We start from the raw sequence: 23,868 nt of genomic DNA, 5'->3' as shown, positions 1-23,868 counted from the left end.
TTCTGCTGCCCATGCCTTCCCAGATCTCGGAGATTCCCCTTCCAGTGCTGTTTTGGAAGGCGAGGCTTTTTTTCCCCTCCCAGCCGTTTTGGGAAGCAAAGCTTTTTTTCCCCTTCCAGGCTTTTGGGAGGTAAGGCTTCCCCCCCCCGCAGCCCAACCCAGCCCTGTTTTGGGAGGTGAGGCTTTTTTCCCTCTCCCAGCCATTTTGGGATGCAAGGCTTTTTTTCCTGTCCCAGCCATTTTGGGACGCAAGGCTTCCCCCCACCCCCAGCGCTGTTTTGGGATGTGAGGCCAAAAGGACGGGTCACACACGCATGCATGAGGGAGGGGAGCACAGGGGTCATGTGCGCATGAACAGGGGGTCGTGCGAGCATGTGCAGGGGACGGGGCATGCAGGAGGGGCATTGCATTATGGGTGTGGGCACGCACTTATGCACAATAGCGCACACGCACGCTTTTGGCACCCAAGGAAAAAAAAGGTTAGCCATCACTGGACTAGAGTTTCAGGACTAGTTTAAGCAAAGGCATAAATCCTTTATATATGGCATAGGGACTGTGCAAAAAGAGACAGCCAGGCAGCAATATTCACAAAATCTATGTGTAATGAGGAGATGAGAAGAGAGATCATCTTGGGCGTGTTAGGCCTGGTTAATATTGGGTAAAAGATCTTCATGGAGTACAAGGAAATAGAGTAGACTGGGCAGCGAAAAGACCATTGAAGAAGAAAGGAACAGCAAACCCCCATATGGAAGTTGTAACAAATTGTCTGTAATGTGACTAGTGAACTTATTTTCAGCTACTGTACATCATTTGATTTCCCCTGATTGTATGCCATTGTAATGTTTTATTGATATTCATTTTTTAGATCTTTGAATATTTGTTCTGAAGAGAAGGTGCTATATAAATGTTCCATTTACAAAATATGCTTTTAAAGAACCTAGAAAATTATCATGCCAATCTGGAAAACTCAATTGAAAAAAGTCCTTGATTATGATGTCCAAATTCAGTGATGAAGAAGGTTCCAATGCCTTAAGGTAACTAGTAAGCAAAGGATTTTCAGAAGGTTTGTTTAACTTATTTTTGAACATTGGGCCATGTTTATCAAACCCCAATCTATACAACTGTAAAAGAAATAAGGATCCCTGCATGACCGTTTGAGGTTTTGATGACCTTCCATTTTATGTAATTTCAAGAAAAGTCAACAAGACTTTTGCAAGCTTCAAGATTATTATAATTTTTGAGGGGTATTCATTTATTGTCCTCATATGTAATAGATAATATTGTGCATTTGGGTTAGGCAGCATTACACATTCCCTAGCCAGAGAATTTCCTAAGCAGATCTCTTTGTTTTTCCTCTTACTGCAAAACTGCAAAAAAAAAAAAAAAAGGCCAAATTTGGCCCAGTGGAATTATTGCATCATTTAGTACATCTGGCCATGTGGTCACATGTCCTGCCATCACAAAAGAGACCTGCACACGCAGTGCAATTCCAGGTAAATGATGTATAGGAAACGGAGGGAGCTTATCGTAGCCCATCATTAACTTCATTTTGAAACAGTCCCAGAGGCCGTTCTTTAGCCACCAGCATTGTCAGCTGTCAATTGTGTCAAGCCAATAACATATTAGTTAGCAAGGGAGCAATGTAGAAATCAGCCATAGATCCAAATGCCTAAAAGATATAGGAGAATCTGGTAATTATGTCCTGCAGCTGCCAGGGTTCTCCTTGGAGAGCACACAGATATTGGTTGTGCCAGTTGAAACAGGACAGATGACACCCTCCCCCACCAATGCTGATATAGTGGCTAACAATAGTCAGGCGTCCATGCTGACAGACTGTTGGGACTAGTTTGAAGGTAGTGCGTCTAGTCTGTTAGAATGGAGGCCTGACTACTCAATCAATTTTGATAGTTTCCATCTCAGTCTTAAGTATTTGTCCACTGTAAGTGATCACCTAAACCTGTATAATGGGTAAGTATGCCGTAGAAAGCTGAGGAGTGCAAAATCAAGGGATTTCCAACAACTAAGCAAGCCCTAATGCCAACGTTTAGCCTATGGGGAAACGTTACACAGTCTTCAAAGCACAGGAAGGGAACTTTAGGCCCTCCAGATGTTCCTGAACTCCCAACATCCCCTGTCATTTACTAGCCTGGTTGTAGCTGCTACTTTCAGCAACATCTAGAGAACCACAGAAGCCCACAATGACCTTAAGGAAAATTAAAAGCCTAATTCTGTTTCATGAAAGGGTGGCTAAAATTGTTTGTATGCTGCCCAGAATTTTGCTATGTGAGAATATATTATCCACATATAAAGGAACAATCAATCAATCAATCAATCAAGGCTATTAAAAAAAAAAGCAAAAGGGCTAATCCACTTTGTAGCCCTCTATTCTGTAATACAAATATTATGTAACATACAGTAGGCAAGCTCTGATTTTGGACTAAGGCATTGCAGGTTGCATAGATTTATTCACTATCTGCGAAGAACTTGTGATAATATGAAAAGCCAAGCTTTCACCTCTTTAGAAGTATAAATAGCTAATTCCAAAACTTTGTATGCATGTTAGGGAAGATGTAATTTATGTTGGGTGCATGGTATCATTTGATTTCTATATGTGCATTGTATAACAGTGCAAATGTGTGGAATGTGTGCATACATATGTTGTATATGCAATGTATGAAGAAAGCATGATATAGTTCTGGCCACTGTCAATTGTGGGTCTATTCACTTTTCATTCTCCACATCAGCCTGTTTTACACAATGGGCTTTTTTCATTTTTGTTTTGGACACAATGGAATGGATATGCATCTCTCACACTATGACTCTCCACTCATGTTCTATATCAGGGGTGTCAAACTCGATTTCATTGAGGGCTGCATCAGTTTGACCTCCGGGGGCCAGGGTGGGTGTGGCCAGCTTGATGTCACTCGTGTCAGGGGCACCAGTGATGGCCTGAGCGCTTTGCCAGTGAAAACAGGCTCCTGACCTCCGTTTTCAGCTGCAACAGCTTCCTGCAACCCTCTGCCAGCAAAAACGGAGCTCAGGAGGGCCGCCCGCAATCCTCCCGAGCTCTGTTTTCACTGGCAGAGGCACCATGGGTCTATCCTTTGCTGTTTCCAAGGCGGCCCCACAGGTTAGATCTAAGCACCCCACGGGCCAGATCTGGGCCCCGGGCCTTGAGTTTGACACCCCTGTTCTATATAAATATAGCAAGATATCATGTATTGAGCTGAACAACTGTTTCATCTAATCCAGGACAAGCTATACCAGCTGGCATTTAGCCTTGTTAAGACTTAACAAGGTTAGTTTCTACCATTCTGGTTTATTAATATGGGCTGAATCTGGCCCATATTTTCCATAGTCCAGATACATATATAGTCCAGATACATATATATTCACCAACCATCTCACCCCTGATGATTTTGCAGACAAACCCTTGTGCCTTCCTTTGCAACCTTGTAGAGGTAGTTCATCACTGTCCTCTTCTTCTTCTTCTAGGACAGTGATGGCTAACCTTTTTGCCATCACGTGCCAGGAGAGGGGGGGTGGGGGAGGGTCATGCACGCACGTGCCTACGCACATGCGTGTGCAACCCTCTCCCCCCTCCCCCCCCGCTCCTGGCACATGATGGCCTGGTAGGCCGGTTTTTCTTTCTTATCTGGTTCCAGATCCTCTCTGTGTATCTGGGAAGGGCGAAAACAGCCTTTCCCACTCCCTTGGAGGCCCTACGGAGGCTGAAAGGACCCATTTCCCAACTCTCGGTGGGACAGGAAGTGACATTTTTTGCTGTCCCCAGCCTCCAGAACCTCTCTAGGAGTCTCTAGAAGCCTCTCTAGGAGTCTGTAGGAGCCTCTCTAGGAGTCTCTGGAGGCTGGGGACAGGAAAAAACATCACTTCCTGTCCCACCAAGAGTTGGGAAATGGGCCCTTTCAGCCTCCGTAGGGCCTCCAAGGGAGTGGGAAAGGCTGTTTTCGCCCTTCCCAGATACACAGAGAGGATCTGGAGCCAGGTAAAAAAGAAAAACGGGCCTTCCCCACCCCACCCCAGGCCCTCCAGAGGCAAGAAACAGCCTGTTTCCCTACTTCTGGTGGGCCCAGAAGGCCCGAAAATCAGCTGGCCGGCACGCGCATGCGCCCCAGAGCTGAGCTGGCGTGCCCACTAATATGGCTCCATAGGTTCGCCATCCCGGTTCTAGGAAGTTCAACTTCCTGGAGGAATCCCATCAAAGTATAAATCAGACCCAAACCTGTTTAGGTTCCATTGTAGCCAGATTGGTCTAGTAGTTAAGGCACCAGACTAGAAAGTGGGATATGGTGAGTTCCAGTCCCGCCTTAGTCATGAAAGCCAACTGGGTGACTTTGGCCAGCCTCTTAGCCCAATTAACCACACAGTGCGGTTGTTGTGGGGAAAATATGAGGAAAGTGTGGTGGATATGTTTGCCGCCTTGTGTTGTTTGTAAAAATAATAAAGGCGGGATCCAAAATAATAATAATAAAAAATGGACAAGAATATCTAGGTGCTATTACTTTTTTATTAGAGTTTTATTATAATATCCTTCGCTGATTCTTCCAACCCTCCTCTGATTTTATTTCATTGCACTCCACAAAGAAGACCATGATTGTTGCTAATTCACACATTATAATATTAGCACAGAGGAACATAAATACATTTGCTAATATAGCCTAGTTAATCTAATATTAATGGTTTTTGTTATTTTTATAACACTATTTATTATGGTATAATTTTTAATGTTTGCTTTTATGGTCTGTTTTTATTGGATGAACCCACAGTCACATATGTCAGCGATATCAATGGGATGAGTAAATAAAATTAAATAGTCTACATCCCGAAAAGTGAAAAAGTTGCCTATTGAGATTGATATACATTGAATTCAAAAGTCATGCTAAAATAATTCTTCTTTTAATCTATTGATCAAGCTATAGTGTCCCCTCACATACAATAAATTATAAGTCATAATTTACATACAACCATGCCCATGCCCACATATTATAGTAAATCAGAGTAAACTTATTTTTTTGGTTTTGTGTAACTGAACGATTGAACATGAACATGACAAAGATGGGCTTTGTCAGATTGATTCATATCCTTTTGTATCATTTCCCTCCTTCCCTTTCATACAAGCCATAATTAAGTGATGCATGATTTACTAGATAAACCCAACTGCATATTAAAATTGATTTTAAACTCATGCTTATACTTGGAATTTTGATTCCTGGAATTTTCCACATATAGGACCAATATTTGCCAGTTCTCTGATGTGATAATAATATTCCATTTTCTTACCAGAAGAGAGCAATAATCAATCTAATTGCAGTTTTCATTCTCTTTCTGAAAATTTAAGATCAAAGGCATTAACTGTTAAGCACTCCAATTTCTTGTTTCTACCTGTTCAGATGTTCCATTTCTTTGCCTACTGGCTGGCCCACAGCTTCTTTTCTGCCAAGATCTGGCCATATACTTGATTTACTCAGAAAGTTGCTTTCACCTTGAGAGTTCTAGGACGCTCCAAGTGAAAGGAAACAAGTGAGAGGCCTCTGCTCCTCATCATTTCATTGAAATGGAAAAATGGACTGGGGATGTTCAACAGAAGGCTCACCTTTTTCTCTCCTCCTTTCCCAGTGATGTTTATTGATTTGTCTAGTTCATAGGGAGCATCCCTTAATGTTCTGCTTTCATGTTTCTGCTTTGGTGCATGGGTGCAGAAAAGAATATTGCAAATTGATCTGCCTTTTTGGCCTTTGTTGGGAATGAACTTCTATTACATTACTTTCTCCGGCCTGTCATCTCACAGTTGCTTTGCCACTATATAATCAGCATGGCTAAACACCAGAGCTGAACTGATTAATTTCCAGCATTCCTCACTGAACCCATTGATGGGCTTGCTGTTTGATGATCTATGCAATAGATGGCCACTTTTGATTGCTTGACCTTTGCCCTTAAACCTTCAGCTGTCTATTCAAGCACCTGTTTAAGTTAACAGCACACACATGAGCCACTGTTTTTCTTAGAGAAACTATCACAATAGATTACCCTTCTATAGGTACAAAAGCCGCCAGCCTTCCATGAAGCTAAATATTGGAAACTCATCTAGATTTCAGATTTCACTTGTGGACATAGGAGGTAGTTTCATTTTGAAAAGCTCTTTTTAAATTCTATACAAATCTCATCCCAATCTCATGTTGAAATCCATATCCTGTTAGCCATTTTTGGAAGACTTTGTTCTGATCCTGATTTATAAAAATTACAGCAATGACATGCAATTATTTTTATTTATTTGTATTGTTTGTATTGCATCTTTATTGTTTTTTAATAAATAACTCAAGGCAGCAAACATGCCTTATTCTCCTCCTATTTTCCCCACAAACAACAACCCTGTTTGGTTGTTGTGATTCGGGTTAATGTGAGTGTTCCAGAAAACCCCCCAACTCCAAGTAAAGACTCTGAAGCAAGCATTTTCCAAGTTCTATTTACTAGAATAGTTAAACTGGCATATCTGGGAAAACCCAAATCTGAGAGGTCCGGGTTTTCCCTCAGTAAATCAAAACCCCCAAAACCATCCCCTCAGTCCTCAGTCGATCACATGCTCCAATCAACCACCGTCCCATTTCGAGACATCACTCCGACCACTCCTTCTCCAGATGCAGGATCGCCCTGACCTTGACTGACAGGAAGAATGCTATTATATCTACAGACAACCCCTCTACTAAATCTCGCCTCCTACTTTCCCACACATGAGAAGGTGGCAGCATGGAAGCTTCCGGCCTAATATGGCTTCCAAAGCTGACAGTGAGATGAGTTGGACTAAGAGAGCCCAAGGTCACCCAGCCAGCTTTCATGCCGAAGGTGGGACTAGAACTCACTGCCTCCTGGTTTCTAGTCTGGTGCCTTAATCAAACATTACCTCAAACATTTAAAAGATCAAAACACATGATTGCTATGCTCTCTCAGGAAATTCACCCACATATTAATGACGGCAAAGTATATTTGGAAGACAAAAGTTTGAGAAGCAAATCCACTTTGCCACAGTGCATTTATCTGACAAATAGCTTTAAGTCATCTTGTTTCTCTCTTGAGCATTCATTGATGTAGCTTTTGCGCTTAAACATCTTAGATGCATCCCTAAACATTAATGCATGACTCCTGAGCTACATAGGGAATTAAGATGGCAAACATATTCTGAGAGCTATCATTTGCAACAGAGAGGAGATCTGCAAATACAACAGCTGAGCAGATCTTTGAGAGTGTATTTTGCTTGTTTTGAAAGTATAACCGAAGAACCTCCTCAAAGCTCTTTTTGAGATGGAAAACAACTCTCTGGTTTCTAAAAGTGAATTGGGAGAAGGATTACGCTGCCTTTTTCAGATTTCACAAGTGCTGGTCTAGGCAGTGAAATGACAAGAAAATTTTCATCAAGGTAAATCAAAGCCACCTTTCACAGACCTAGTAACTACTGCCTTAATCTCAGATTAAAAAGAACTATATATTGTACACTATTCCTGTTATTCATTAAATATCGCCTGTGTTTTCATTCCTCTTCATTCAATCAGGAGGCTGAGAGTTTAATCCTAGGTAGAGGCAGATATTTCTCTCTCTGGGCACATTGAGAATATATCTGCTGAATATAACTCCGCATTGGCAACAGGAAAGGCATCCGGCCAGTAAACACTCAGCTCCATTCAGTTACCCAGACTCCATCCCGCAAGGGATTATGGCATCATTAAAAGATGATGTTTTCATTCCTCTTAGTAATTTATACTTAGGGATATATACCAAACATTTGTTTTTTTATAAAAAAAATAAAGCAAAGAGTCAATTTTAGTATTTCATTTCATGCTGAATCCCTCAGCTCTATCTGGTCAAAATGATGCAGATATGAGTAAATGGAGTCTCCACAGGGGTCCCTTGCTAACACACATCTCAAAATAATTTGACCACTCCCACAGCTGCTTTAGTCCCAAACTATAGATGGAGTCATTCACAGCAATGCTACTTGGCCTTTTTGACCATTGCTCAGATTTGGTTGAAAGTAATAAAACCAATGTCTATTCATCCCTGTTTGGGCTGGAAAATATTGGGCACTAATACAAGGAGGAGGAGGAGGAGCAGGAGAAGAAGAAGAAGAAGAAGATACAGAACATCTTGAAAAAGAGGTTGAAATTTACTCCACAATTGTTTTTATTGGGTATAATTACGGATTGTACAGCATTAGAGACTAAACTGATTTTAAATTTAATATCAGCAGCTAGGCTGTTGGTAACACAATATTGGAAGAAGGACTCTTTGTCTACTATTGAAGAGTGGACACTGAAAGTAACGAATTTAGCAGAAATGGCGAAAATTTCAGCATATCTGAAGGACTATACACAAGAAAGATATGTATCGGAATGGAGAAGATGGATTGATTATATTCAAAATAAGTATCAGACAAGAAAATATCAAATAGCTTATGAATGAATGTTAAGTTTTAGAAGTATTATGTTATCTATAGTGGAGTTAAGGTTTCGGGGGGGATTTTGTAGTCTAAGGATAGATAGGTTAATTTAGCTTATGATTGTTAACTGAAATACCCTGTATTTTGTTCTGGGAAGTCTGGGGGGGAGGGTGGGATGCGGGGAAGGGGGGTGGGGGGGAGGGGAAAAGGGTGGGGGGAATATGGGGGGGGAAATCTTTTTTTTCTGTAAAACTTTTCAATAAAAAAAAAAGAAAAAATATGTCTATGTGGTTGCAAATTGAAGATGACTTAATGACACATAATCAATCAAACAAAAGGAAGAAAGAAAGAAATTTACTATAATAACATCTGACTATAAAGGCTATGTTATACTATAATGCTATATATACTATTAACAGATACATTGGGGGGATTAGCCCTCTATCACATGAAGTTGGCACCTTCATAAATCATTTTGTGACCTTCAAACTGTTCTTTGATGTCACAATTAACGATAGTTTTTTTTTAATGTATATATTATTAAAATGTAAATGTCATTTTACAAAGCAGTTTGCTCTTTGAGATACAATTCTGTGCTGCAAAATGCTTTGGCAAGCAGGCAGACTATAAATTGTAATGGTGCTTAGTTCAACATTGCGCTGTGATCACCATCTGATCATATCAGTGTACCTGTTTCTCATATTCCTTCAGAAAAACTGCTACTTCCACATTAATTCAGAGTCTTAACATTCTTATTTATCTCTGAAATCTCATTATAAAAGATCAAGATAAGACCTGACCCATGTTTTGGAGTTTAATGCTGCTGTCCTGAATACAGTTATTAGGAAATAACATCCATTGAACAAAATGGGAAACCAGTTCTGAGTAAAAATACATATGATTGCATTGTGATAATCTTAGATTTCATATACAGGAATAGTGAAAATCAGGGAAACAATTTTCTCTCCACTAACTGGTGAACAATCCCATTTCTCCTAGTTGGAAATGTAAATCAATTAACTTCAATGTATACAGCTTGGCAGTAATTGTAGACTTGATGCAAATTATATTTTTACATCAGATTTATTCCATCCATAACATCAACTAACTTTACGTTTGTGTCATCACACCTTGCAGATTTTTTTAGTTCGTGATTATCTAAAGCACAATTAATTCTCTTAATGCATCACCACTGAATTTTTATGAGGAAGACAATCTGAATGCTGACCTAATTTCTTCACTAGGCTTTACATTATGTAGCAGAGAATCAGTGGTGTCCCAGATACCTGAAGCAAATATTTTAAAGATTAAAATCACTGATGAAATATGTACTTTTTCACAGACTCATTTTAATACCTTGGTGATTTCCTTTTCTTTTCCTTTTTTAAAGCTTGTAAACTATTCAGCTAAATGAATTCTCTGCAATGAATAATGTTTTTGAGGAAAGTAAATTCAAAACTACAGAAGGGAAATCAAGACTGAATAATAATAGGAAAACATAACTTTAATCTGACTTGAGCTAGTAAGGTGAGGCAAGAAAGTTTTCAAACAACCATACAGACTCCTGTTTCAAAGGAAGAGTGATCTCTCTTCATTAAGCCAAATAAATACTTCTGTGCTAGACAGAAGATAATGAAGAATCCTTATTAATTTTTACTATAATACACTTTGAGCAATATGCATGTTTAACTTTAATAACAATAGGTAAGCTGCACTGAATTCAGTAAGGATAATCAAATATTTAAAACCACATAAAACCATCTTTGCCTATAATGGGCTACTGAACATACAATATATAACAATGAATGTTACATGGGTATTTCTGCTTATGCCCTCCATTCCAGTGGTGGGTTGCTCCCGGTTCTGTCTGGTTCTTTAGAACCGGTAGTAAAAGTGGCAGGAGGCTCCACCCACCCACCTGGAATTGATGATCTGCGCATGCTCAGAAGCACGTGTGTGAAGCAAACTCGCACACATGCTCCTGTTGCAAACAGGTAGTAAAGGTAAGTAGAACCCACCCCTGCTCCATTCATAACCTTATGCCCTGTCCTTCTTTTAATGACTTTATCCATAGTATCTTGAAATGTACTGTTATCTGAGTAGTTGCTTTAACAAATAAATATTTATGGAATATGGCCTTAAACATATCAGAGTACAGTATTAAATATAGTAGCCCCAAACCATAAAAATGTAGAAGTTTTTGTAGAAATATTGGTATAATATTTTTATTCAGTTTTAAAAATGAATTCCTTGGGGCGGTCTATAGATTCAGTCTAGACCAGAGGTGTCAAACTCACATCATCACGGCAGCATCACATGAAGTATCGGGACTTTTTTCCCCTTCACTAAACCGGGTGTGGGCGTAGCCAGCGCGTGACGCATCCAGCCTGTGGGCCACAAGTTTGACACCCCTGGTCTAGTCATAATCATGCTTAAAGGAAGCTACTGAGTCAAGTTTGACTTCTTATGACTGCATAGAAAAATTTTTACAATCTTCATCTGTCTTTGGTGATAACCAGTGGTGAGATTCAGCCAATTCTGTCCGGATCATGCAAACCAGTAACGGCAACTGAAGGAGGCCCTGCCCACCCACCTGTATGTAATGCGTAACTACTGTGCATGTGCAGAAGGCCATGTGCATACACTCACATTTGCGAACCGGTAGTGATCCCACCTCTGGTAATAACATAACTCCTCAAAGGACTTCCAATCATTTCTCTAATTCTGTCCATATATTTGTCTCATGATCTTTTCTTTCTTCTACTTTCTTCAACCCTTGCCAAAGATAATCAATTTTTTTTCTATTATCTGCTCAGATCAGTTGCCTACAGTTGGTATTAACTGATAATCAACAATCAAGGGAGGTTTTGTTGGTGATAATTTCAGTCACTCAACCTTTACTTGGTCTAGGTTCAATTGATAAATTCTTCCTGAAGTATTCTCTAAATTATGTCTCCAAATCCACAGTGCAAAGCAATCTTTTTTTTCTCAGTGTTTAGGCTACACAAAAGTCTACTATTACTATTCTTTCTATTCTATGCTTCTAATTTTCTTGTTAGGATTTTAAATAAAACATAGCTTATATGTGGAATTCATGTAATGGCTTGGTCATTTACACATTATTTTGCACAAATCTCTGTTTTAATATAAGTATAGGTATAAACTCACTCTAAGTCACATAGTTTTGTTCCATATTTGTTGAAATAGAGCTGTTAGCACTTTAATTGCCTCTTCTTTAACAGCTTTAAACAATCCAATGTATTTCCTCTGTTCTTTCTTATTTGGCAGCTAGTCTATTCCTTACTGTAATTAATTTTCTATAGGAAAGTAGACCTGCTGAAATATACCGTGTTTCCCCCAAAATAAGCCCTCCCCCGAAAATAAGCCCTACCCAAAAATATTTAACGGTATGCCTACCAGTCTCTTCCATTTCCTCTGGTTAGGGTTAGGGTTAGGGAGACAGAGCTGGAAATCAGGTAAGACAGCAAGAGGATCCCCTTCTTGCTCCACATGCCCCAAAATAATAAGACCTCCCTGAAAATAAGGCCAATCACTTATTTCGTGGTTCCAAAAATATAAGACAGGGTCTTATTTTTGGGAAAACATGGTAACATATATCGGTCATGACTAAATTTTCACTGATTTCAATGATTTTACTCTAAGGCTAATATTACTACACATCCATAATTTTATATATATATATATATATATATATATATATATATATATATATATATATATATATATATATATATATATGTGTGTGTGTGTGTGTGTGTGTGTGTGTGTGTGTGTGTATGTCTTTTTCGTAGGCTTTTATGTGCATATTCTTTCTAGCCAGGTTTTACCTACGTAAACTAGGTTGTTCTACAGCCCTGGTTCTGTGAAATTTCATTCACAAGCTTCTGGGCTTTTTTTTCTGTTGACAAACTGCAACTCTGTGTTGCTCTCTGGGAGACTCAGATAGCTATTTCTGCCTTTTAAGGCGTCGTCAGTGAGCCACACCCACTTCTCAGATATTCCCCCTGTAAAGGTACAATGTGTCTTTTTCTTTTTCGTAGGCTTTTATGTGCATATTCTTTCTAGCCAGGTTTTACCTACGTAAACTAGGTTGTTCACAGAACCAGGGCTGCAGGCTTTTATTTTGGATCTGGTGGTTTTTTCCAGGTAGGTGGTGGGGTCTGTGTTTAGGGGTTTGTATATGGAGTCTTGGAGTAGGTTGGTTAATTTGGTTTGGTAGTCAAAAACCACCAGATCCAAAATAAAAGCCTCCCCCATCAGCGAAGAGATTCAGCAAAGAATCATACCTAGAGAGAAATCATCCAGATGCCCTAAGCTTTATGGTCTCCCCAAGATACACAAAGAAGGAACCCCACTTAGACCCATAGTCAGCTCCATAGGCTCACCTCTACAAAACCTAGCCAAATTTCTCGCCAAACAACTACAGCCCTATGCAGAATCCATCACCTCATACGTAAAAAACTCATTCCAGTTCATAGACATCATAAAGCAACAAAACTTACAGCCCAGTGACCTACTCGTGAGCTTTGATGTCATATCCCTCTTCACCCAAGTACCAATCAAAGAAGCCTTGACAGTTATCCAAAACAAATATAACCCCCCCAAGCACATCTTAGATCTGACCAACCACTGCCTATCCAACACATACTTCATCTATAATGGACAGAAATACAAACAAACAGAAGGAGCACCCATGGGATCACCCCTCTCACCTGTCATTGCCAACCTCTATATGGAATACTTTGAAACCCAAGCTCTAGAAAAATCCGATCACAAACCCAAACTCTGGCTCAGATATGTGGACGACACCTTCATAATCTGGCCACATGGGAAAGAAAAACTGGACAACTTCCTCACACACCTCAACAGCCTACACCCCAAAATACAGTTCACCATGGAAACAGAAGCGAACAACCAACTTCCCTTCCTGGATGTCTTAGTCTACAGAAAATCCAATGGCTCCCTAGGACACACTATCTACCAGAAGAAAACACACACAAACCGCTATCTGCACGCACTCTCACACCACCACCCTGCCCAGATCAACTCTGTAGCCAAGACACTCATTTCCAGAACAAAACGCTTAGCTGACGAACAACATCTAAAAACCGAACTACACACCCTCACTAACGTACTCACATCCAATGGATTCCAAAGAAATAAGATCACCAACCTAATCCAAAAAGAAACCCCCACTAAAATCCAAGACAGAGAACAAGAAAACGGCAAGGCCCTCCTCCCATACATAAAAGGCACCACAGACAGAATAAGCAAAATCCTCCACAAACATAACATCAAGACAGCATTCTGCACAAACCGAAAAATATCCACCATCCTAAGGAACCCCAAAGACAAAATTGAGTTAGAAAATCAAGGAGTATATGAAATCCCATGCACCGCCTGCCCCACCACATACATCGGACAAACCAACAGACGAATAAGTGCACGCATAGAAGAACACAAGAACTCAGTCAGAAAAGAGGAACCAACTTCTTCCCTGGTCCAACACCTTAAAGCCACAGGACATGATATTGACTTTAAAAAGACCAGAACTATCGCCAAAACTGAACACTTTAACAACAGAATAATCAGAGAAGCCATCGAGATAGAAAAACGCCCACACAGCATGAACAAACGAGACGATACCTCCCGCCTACCAGCCATTTGGAAACCTGCCCTCATTGACAAACGAGTCCCTAACACGACAAATGACACCAGACCCACACTCACGAGTGCCACACCTGATGTCACCACCACACATCCACGCAGAAAGCAGACTCAAACCCACACTGATAATGAGCCACGACCAAGGACCAGAAGCCAGACCGCAGCTGCATCATTAGCCACTTTAAACCCCTCCAATCCATACATGAAGCAGACTGACACCCACCATGAAGAGCTCGCACGGCCACAAACACGAAGCCAAACAACAACAACGCAGCTCACCAGCTCAAATCCCCCTGCAACTCAGACTAAGCTGAGCACAACCAAGCCCCCACCCAAACAGAAAACACCCCCAGCCAATCAGAGCACAGCCAAGCCCCTAACCAATCAGAACACACCTCCACCCAATCAGAACACAGCCAAGTTCCCACCCAATCAGCTCACACCCCCACTAGCAGTTAAAAGGAAGAGACAGCTGCGATCTCACATTGCTCCTGGAAGCACGAAGCCGAGAACACCAGCCTGAAGATGACGAATGAGACTTCGTCGAAACGTCGCCAAGACACTTCCAATTTTACGTGGGAGAAGACCCGAATAACCAAAGACCTACATACAAACACCCGCGAAAACCTGAGAAAACAAATATATATATATATATATATATATATATATATATATATATATATATATATATATAAAATTATGTATCTAAATACATATATATAATTCATTGGAACAAGTTCATATTGCCCTTAATTTTGTTTCACTGAGAAGATAAATGTCTGTATTACCTGTATTTTGCCTATCCAACTAGGTACCAACCATCAGGTACACAAAATAATGAAGTCATTTGAGAAAAGGCTGCAAAGAGCAACTAAATCAATATCTATTTGTGGTGTAGCCATTAGTGTCATCCATAAACTCAAGAACATGAGATAACACCAGTCTGCCTTCAGTCTACAAAACCTTCTTCCTTGTCTCTTAGTTGCCACATGAAATTGTGTTGCCTGTTAATGGCACTGCCAGTGTCATTATGAAATTAAAGGTAGAAAATATTCAGAACATATTCAGAAACAATAGCAATCTAAGGACTGATTTATAGGTTGCAAAAACCCATGTGCTGTTTGGGAATGTATCATATAATGTTATCCCATCTGAGGAAAAAAGCCCTATTCATAAAAAGCAAGCATGGAAAGATGAATAATACACTGAACCAGAAATTTTCTTCCTAACATCATCACTTTCAATACTTAGGTACACCTTAAAAAGGATATTTAGTTACAGTAACCACTTTTCATACCTATATTTTGCTGGACGTTGAAAACAGAATGCCTCATAATTCCCTTTCTAGAAAAGGAAGAATGTCTCCAATATATTCTAAAACAGAAGTGCTTTGAACTTTACGTTCAGCTGAAAAATTATTTTTTTTACATTTTTTTTCTCCATAAACACATTGCTCACATATTTTAGAATGGATAGCTCCATCTTTCACAAAATGGTATTCTAGACTGACAACTGATTAGTTATACAAGTATGATTATATGCAAATTGTCAATTTCTATTGACTTAATTGTGATCTAATGTAACATGTATAATTAACACATGCATTTAAAGTAAATGTATATTTAATTAACATGCATATTTATAAAATGAATATATTTAGTGTATAATTTTTATTTGATTTTTAGGGGGAGGATACATTTTGATTGCACAATAGTGAGGGGGCTGATATCAGACTTAAAAGCTGACAAAAGTATGAAAAGGCAACAATAACCATTTCCAACCAGACATTTGGTTATAATTTTCATTCCAGGCTTGCTGTGTTTCTGATATTCCAGTGGCAGATTTTTCTTAAGACTGTTACATGTTATAGGTTCACATACTAATTCTGCGCCTGGGTAGATATCTGATACATATTAGACTAAGGATCAGTTATTTCTGGATGCTTTCTTCATTTTTCAGAGCCATCTACTATTCGTTAAGACTTCAGTCATATGCTACTTATCTGGGATAAATCCCAAATAAAATGACATTTTTTTCACTAAAGTTCTGTAGGATTGTATTACTAGTGTGCAGATCTCATCATTGAGAATTCCTGCAATTATTATGCAGAAAACCATTTTCCAGATAACTAGCACTATGGTTCAAATATTTCAAGTCATACCAATACTATAACTTGAATTATTCACACGAAAAAATAGATTGAAAGAGTTGAGTCCATCTTTTCGGAGACTGATGCATGAGTCTAGGAGTAAGATGCTAGAAACAGAGTTGAGTTTGTCATTTGGCCTGCCTGCAGCCTTAAAGTTAGCTTGCTATTTCAAATGCTTATAAAATATGAGTGTATGACCAAGGCAAGTACAATTCTATAAGAAATGAGGGGGTGCGATCTGCTCTTTTAACTGAGGTTCTTCTGGACATAAAAATAACTTATAATCCATGCCAAGAGAAATAAGCTATTGACACTATAGGCTCAGCCACACAGTGTAATATTACTATTGCTTTTATTAGCACAATTAAGTTTATTAGGACAATGCCAGTTTATCAACAAGAATGGAATAGTGACTTTCACCTCAAGAACTTGCTTCCGAACAATACTCCCTCTCTAGAGTTTGGGGGAATTGCCAGAGGAGTGCCAAAACACCTCAGAAGAATCGATCATCTGTTGAAATGAAAATGCGTACAAAATGAACTTTAAAAGAGGAATTTCTTTCTCCTTTTTTTCAACCTGACAACAAGAAGTCCCTTAAGCATTCAGTAAAAAATTAAAGATTACACTGCTCTGTGATGGCCTCAAATGAAAACAGCAGAGGTTCTTAATCAGCATTTTATACTAAAAGAGAGCAGGAACTAAAATGTGTTCCATTTAATATTCCAAGTAAAGAATGTTTTCAACAAGAAAAGTGAAGCAGGATGTTGTCCTGGTTTATGTCAAACTTCCCTGTACAGCAACTCGTGTCTTTTTCAGATTTCTGTCACAAAATATGTTCTTTAAAAGGCAACTGAAGTAGAGAAACAAACAAAGGTTGTCTTGGATTTTCACCATTTTTTTTCCCAGGGAAGAAATTATTTGTGTGCCAAGCGTCCCTCAGATGAATCTCCACATTACTGTTGATATGCATCCCCAAAGAATTCTGAAAGAAAAGCTGCAGAGGCTTCAAAAGAATACAGAGAGGGACATCTGGAGATAGGCTGCTCTGCCAAGAAAAAGAGACTGTTGAGATGGCTGGAAATACTCAGCTTTGCCTTGTGGGCCATGACACCACTCTAGGCATCTGTTGAACCCACACTCGGTACACAATGGTGCTTAAGATGATTTAATTAGCCAAAATACTGTTTCATCACAGGTGCTGTCAGATGAGAGCATACTGTTCACAGAGCAAGCACACACACTGGAAAAGCCTACTCAACTCTGCTGCCCTCCAGATGTGCTGGGACTGCAATCCCCAGAATTCCCAGCCAGGATGCCCCAAGACATGCTTCTTTTCCAGCTTCAAGAAATTATTCCAAGTGAAGGAGGTTAGGCAGATGGAATAATAAAGGTAGAAAATGCTTTGGTGGCTAATAATACCTTACATTACCTCTTATTTATGTGTTGTGGAACAAGTTGTGATGGACCTGAAAATGAATTAATAAAAAAAGACACATAGAGAGAAAAATCAGAGAGTCTCTATTTGGGAGAAAATTACTTCTATGGAAGGTTGAAATTGATTCTCTCCTTTTCTTTGGCCACCATCCACAACCTGTTTGATCTATAGCAGTCCCATTATCTTTAGAAAGGCTGTTATAAATAAATCAGTGAAGAACAAGTATCTCCTTACAGACATAGGCACTGAGTATGCGGGCGCACACACATACACACACATATCTTTTTCTCCATTCTTATCACAAAATATCAAGTAGCAGGATTTTGAAAAAGAAATTGTAATTAGCATTCTCATCCACATTTATTAGCTTGGTTTGAACTTTAGCTGACTTTTAGGGATTTGGAGGTTTTTTTTTTTTTTAATGCAGGGATCTAATAATCCTGCATTAATTGGAACCTAATAATGTGCACTAATGATAGTGAAAAAAATTATTAGGTTTCAAAATATGGGAGTGTGTATGCTACATTCCAGTTGGGTTGGGTTGGCCTATATCTCTAGATAAATGAATATATCCTTGTTGTCAGAATATCTTTTCCTGATGCCACAAATGATTCTTTTAAAATTGGGGGGGGGGGATATTCTTCAAATGGCACCATAGATCTGTCATTTAAAAATGGATAAGAGCCAGAAATTTCAATCCCAGGCCTTAAACCAAGAACTTGTTTGGATCCAGCAACTGATAAAAATAAATGTTAAGGCAGAAATAAAGCTGAATGTAAATATAACAATTGACATGAGCTAAGCATAGCTTTATTGCTCTGAGTACACCATGGTTAGATTCTTTTTCCCCATAGAAAATTTGCCAGAATACAATTCAGATCAATATATTAAAATTGACATATTATAAGACTCTTATAGGAAAAAAAATCACCGGGTTATTGTCTCAAGTTTTCTTTCACGAGGCTATTGCTGCCTTAGCAAACTATCAATTTAAATGATGGGGGAGGGAGAAAACAACACATAATAAGTGACAGATTTTTCAAATCAGATAAAGATGGGAACCAGATTATCTGTCTGAGGTGATAGATTGCAGCAATAATAAATTCACTTTAAGACACTGGATCAATTTTTAATCAAGCCAAGAATTATTATTGCAGAGAGATAAAATGACCCATGAGAAGATGCCTTAATTTTCCACCAATCAAATTATAGCCTTTCTAAATAAGATGTAATGAGATCCATGGAATATCCAGGTTACATAGCCTACCTAATTACCCATGTACCCTGTCATGGAGTGATATAGTAGTGGTAAACTGACCTCGAGATTCACCAAGATGAAAAGGTAATTAGTTTTTTCCATAGGGCTATGGTGAAAACAACAGCAATGACACTTGTCATCTCATTCCACCAACTCAGAATCTCCAAGGTGTGTGTTCCCAATTTGCACAAGATATGACCTACTTCGTAATTAACTACAATCATGAGGCAAAGCATATGTCCAGCACAATCACTAAGTAGAGAATGCAGGCTTGGCAAAGACAGCAAACCCATCTGGATTTTGCATTGAAGTTTATTACCAGATCACATTTCAATGGTTCAGGGGCTAGTTGAAAGAACTTCATCATTAAACATGTCATCACACTATGTCTAAACCACCCTTCCTGTTCAAAATATCAGTATATGTTGTGTTTCTTTTCACATTACAGGTCCATCTCATCTACAAAATAGAGATTCATGTGGATTCTGAGCTGCTATACCTACAAATAGGAATTCATTTGAGGTTCTGAATGACTGCCCAATAGGGAAATAATGAAGTTTATGAACTTGATTTATATTGATTCACCTGCAAACGTATGGATGGCTTGATGTCATTGGCTGTTTCCATTTTAAATTATGGAGACTTGGAATGCTTCTTAGTTCTTGGATACCTAAAGATGAGAACTTAGTTCTCCCATTGTCTCACTATCTAACTTAGTTAAGGTCTTTACATATCAGTGAGTGTGTTCTTGAGAGAGATAGGTGGGGACACAGAGAGAGAAAGAACATGTAGGTGTTTCTTAAAATAGTCTAAAGGAAGACCAATTTTGTGAAAATAAAAATAGGTATTCTTTTTTCTATAGTCACTATTATGGACACCTGGAAAGTTCATATTGTTGATTTCCCTGTTGGCGTTTCACTTTGCTGTCCTATGGTTTTACGGAACATTTATATTTATTGAATAGCATCAGAAAGCATTGCATTATCCTCAGGGGCTGCCACAAAGAAGAGGGAGTCAAGCTATTCTCCAAAGACCTGAGGGTAGGACAAGAAGCAATGGGTGGAAACTAATCAAGGAGAGAAGCAACCTGGAATTAAGGAGAATTCCTAATAGTGAGGACAATTAACTAGTGGAACAACTTGCCTCCAGAAGTTGTGAATGCTCCAACACTGGAAGTTTTTAAGAAGATGTTGGATAACCATTTCTCTGAAGGGTTTCCTGCCTAAGCAGGAGGTTGGACTAGAAGACCTCCAAGGTCCTTCCAACTCTGTTATTCTATATTCTACATTCTAATATTCAAGAGTTTTGCTCTCTTAATAGAACTGGATTCCTGATCTGTCTTCTTTTGCTATGAGATCATTTTTGTCCCTGGGCCCTCATCCCTTTCCTATGTGGCTAGGAAAAAAAGAGTCACAGTCATGAATGCTGACAACATGCCTCAGAGTTTAGTGGCTCTGAGGCGTGGTCTTTGACTCTTAGAATTTTTATATTATCAGAAATGTAGATCCTAATTTCTCAGGTATGATTTTTAGACATGTTTCACTATTTCCTAAGAATTGTGGATGTTCTGCACAGAGGTTCACTAGTTAAGTAACTATATATTTGAGCTAGGAGTTTTAATAGTCTCCACTCCTCCCAAATACTATATTTCCTTGGAAATTGGACAGATTCGTTCATCAGAACGATCCATAATGTTCACAACTCTCAACTTTCATTCATTTCAAAAATGGGGAAGGGGGAGTCATTGTTTTCCCATACCAATCAATAGAAAGCATAAATCTTCATTTACATTCTTGCTGAGAGATCAAATTGGGCAGCATTTGCTTCAGTCCAGATCAGATCAAATTATCCTCTGAAGAGCCAAATCTATATCTTAACTATATTGTGTGTTTGTTCCTCAGTTTTAATCTTTATGATGTTCATTTTTTAAGTTTTCAGATCACTGAATTGTGTAGAATTCAAGGCCGTGAAGATCTGCAGGGTTTAAAACAGGCTCACCAAGATCATCATGAAGCCTTTGGCAGAATCCTGAACCAAAAACTCCAGAGACCATTTGTCCTGCCTGCGGTGCCCTTTCTTTTGGGCATCATCACCACTTAACAATACAATGACAGAGATAATTGGCTCATGCAAAGAAAGTCACCATAAAATTAATGAACTACAACAATTCATCCATCTGCTGCTCATTCTTTGTTAATTTATTAATAACAATTACCCCCCAAAATGGCAGGGATTATAATTCCATTTCTCTTCTTAACCTTAACAATTGTATCCATAATGGGCTTCCAATGTGATCTCATACTGTTTTCATTCACATTGATGGTTTATAATTGTAATGTGTCGATAGCCAAATAACCATAAAAACTATTTGTGGTGGTTTAAATTAATTTTTGAAGAGGACAGAGTGTTAAATTCTAAACTTTGCTTTCTGTGACAGCTTTTTAAAAACTTTATCATATCTTATCGCTCCAGTGTAAAGATCTACTTTATATTCTTTTTATGCTGTTCAACACCATACTACTGTGTGCCTTCATCTGACTCATCCACATCAATATTGTGAAAAAGGGGGGTCTATTTCTGGGGGGATACAAACAAATATATTTACTTCCCCAATAATCAATTGAAGGTGAAATTGTTTATTTCAGTTGGCATTGTATTGATTCCACTAAAGATAACACTGGCAATTTAAAGGGGGGGACAGATTAGAAAACAAATGGTGCTCAAAGAATATAGTTCATAATACTGCAAACTGTGCTCCTAATTAATGCATCTACACCACTCCATACTGAAACTGACATTCTTTTCATTCTCTCAGTTCCTTCAAAATATCCACAAAATCATCCCATAAAGATTTCAGTTCCTATTTCCAGAAAAACATCCCTGCGTTCCTTCCTCTTCTCCTTTCCCATTTTTTTTAAAAAAATTGCATTTATTTATTTATCAAAATTATTTGTTGTTCATCTCATGGGTTAGGTAACTCTGAGTGGCTTACATTAAGATTAAACAACATATAATAATAATTATAAATATAAAATGGAGTAAAATTACAAAAATAAAAACAAACCAAGAAACAAAGGTTTGGAGGGGAAAGGTAGGGTACCTTCTCTGTTAGTGTGCATGTCATAATACAATTATTAGTGCATAGAAATATGTATGTGTATAATAAATAAAAAAATAGAATAAATGTCATATTAAATCTTTGCACTGCCAGATTAGGCTGCAAAAATTCAAGTGGCCACTAGATGGGAACATGGAGTTAAAGAAAGTTACTGCCATCTAGTGGTCATCCAGAGTTTTGCAATTTAAGCCTGCTATCCCTACAACCTTCTTCAGTTAGATACTCTTCAAAATGTAAGACAGCATTTTCTAGTATTGCCAGCCAAATATGCATTGAAGCCCCTGCCTGATGCCTGAGAAATTGTTTTGGAAATCCATAGAAATTTTAACTGAATTGGTAAATTTTCACCACTTTCTACTGCAGCAATATATTAGTTCTTTCCAAGTCTTCCATTAAATGAACTTTAATCCAGCTGGCCACTTCTGAGTTCACCATGGTTAATTCTTTTCTCTTTTTTTGCAAGGACAAATATGTACTATGTACTTGTTCAATGAAATATGCACACAAGTAGAAAATAGGCTCCTAATCTCTTCCTATTGGAAAGTACTTGCCTTCTTCCTTAAAAAGATTGCTTGGGTTGGTCACATGAATTCAGGAACAGGCAATTTTGTTTGGCTTTGGGGCGATAGTTTTTAATGTTATTATTTCAGCCTGCAAGGACCTTAGAGCTTTAAGGTAGGTGAAACTGAATTTTTTTATTTGAGGACCCTGGAGGTTTTTTAAGAGTGAAAATTGATGACTTGAGCCTTAAATCCAACCCAACCGTTCTAGATTTTCATTTATGGGAAAACACAATACAAATTGCAGTGACTTTGTCACTGAATTGTGGTGATGTGATCTCAGGCTGCCAGAGGGACTGCAAACTGGATCTGGGTACCGCATGTGTCTACAGATTGCCCTTCCAACTCTAATAGCACCAATCATAGAAGCAGATATTATGACTGCACAGGTTCATGAAGAAATCCAAGAATATTGCAAGTATTTCTGACAAGACATGATGATGATGATGATGATGATGATGATGATGATGATGATGATGATGATGATATCCATTCAGTCAAGTCTACTTCCTGGCGATTCTATAGGCTAGGTCTCGGGGCGCGGGGGGGGGCAGAACCGGTTCAGTGATGTCATATCGTCACCGCTACTGGCTCGGGAGAACCGGGCCGAACCAGGAGGAATCCACCACTGGACCCACATAAAATCAGCTATGGTTAGCTATATGGAGAACATGCCAATTTCATAGGCTTCTATGGTAGCTGGCATGCGTAAAAGCTGACAAAGATAGACTTATCCTTGTTCTCGCCCAATGAACATTCATGCAGCTTCTATCATTCTAAGAAGACTTGACTGCTTTACATTTCACCCAGCTTTTTTTTCTAGTATGTAGCATATCGGTGCTGCTATAATGTTCTCCTTAAATCTATGCAATTGTACACCCAAATGTATGGAAATTGTGGATTGATTCATCTGAAAAAAAGTCTTGTACAAAACACATAGACACAGTTCTCATTTTATAAACTGTGATAACATAATGCCATTCGACTTTCATTTTAATTGATAGTTTATGGAAGCATAGAGTGGGACAATGTGCATGAGGAGGGAGATCCCACTTCTTCCTCTTCACCTCATTGTTTAGAAAATATAATTTCTTTCCTCCCACTTTCTCAGACCAAGAATCCTAAAGATAAAAACAGCACTGATGCCAATGAAAGGATTTTCTTATGTGTAATGTAGCATTGCTCCAAACATCAGCCAGTCCATTGTTATT

The sequence above is a fragment of the Pantherophis guttatus genome, chromosome 1, assembly GCF_059756535.1.
Source record: "Pantherophis guttatus breed Tessera chromosome 1, ASM5975653v1, whole genome shotgun sequence".
Lineage (NCBI taxonomy): Eukaryota > Metazoa > Chordata > Lepidosauria > Squamata > Colubridae > Pantherophis > Pantherophis guttatus.
This window is presented reverse-complemented; position numbering follows the sequence as displayed.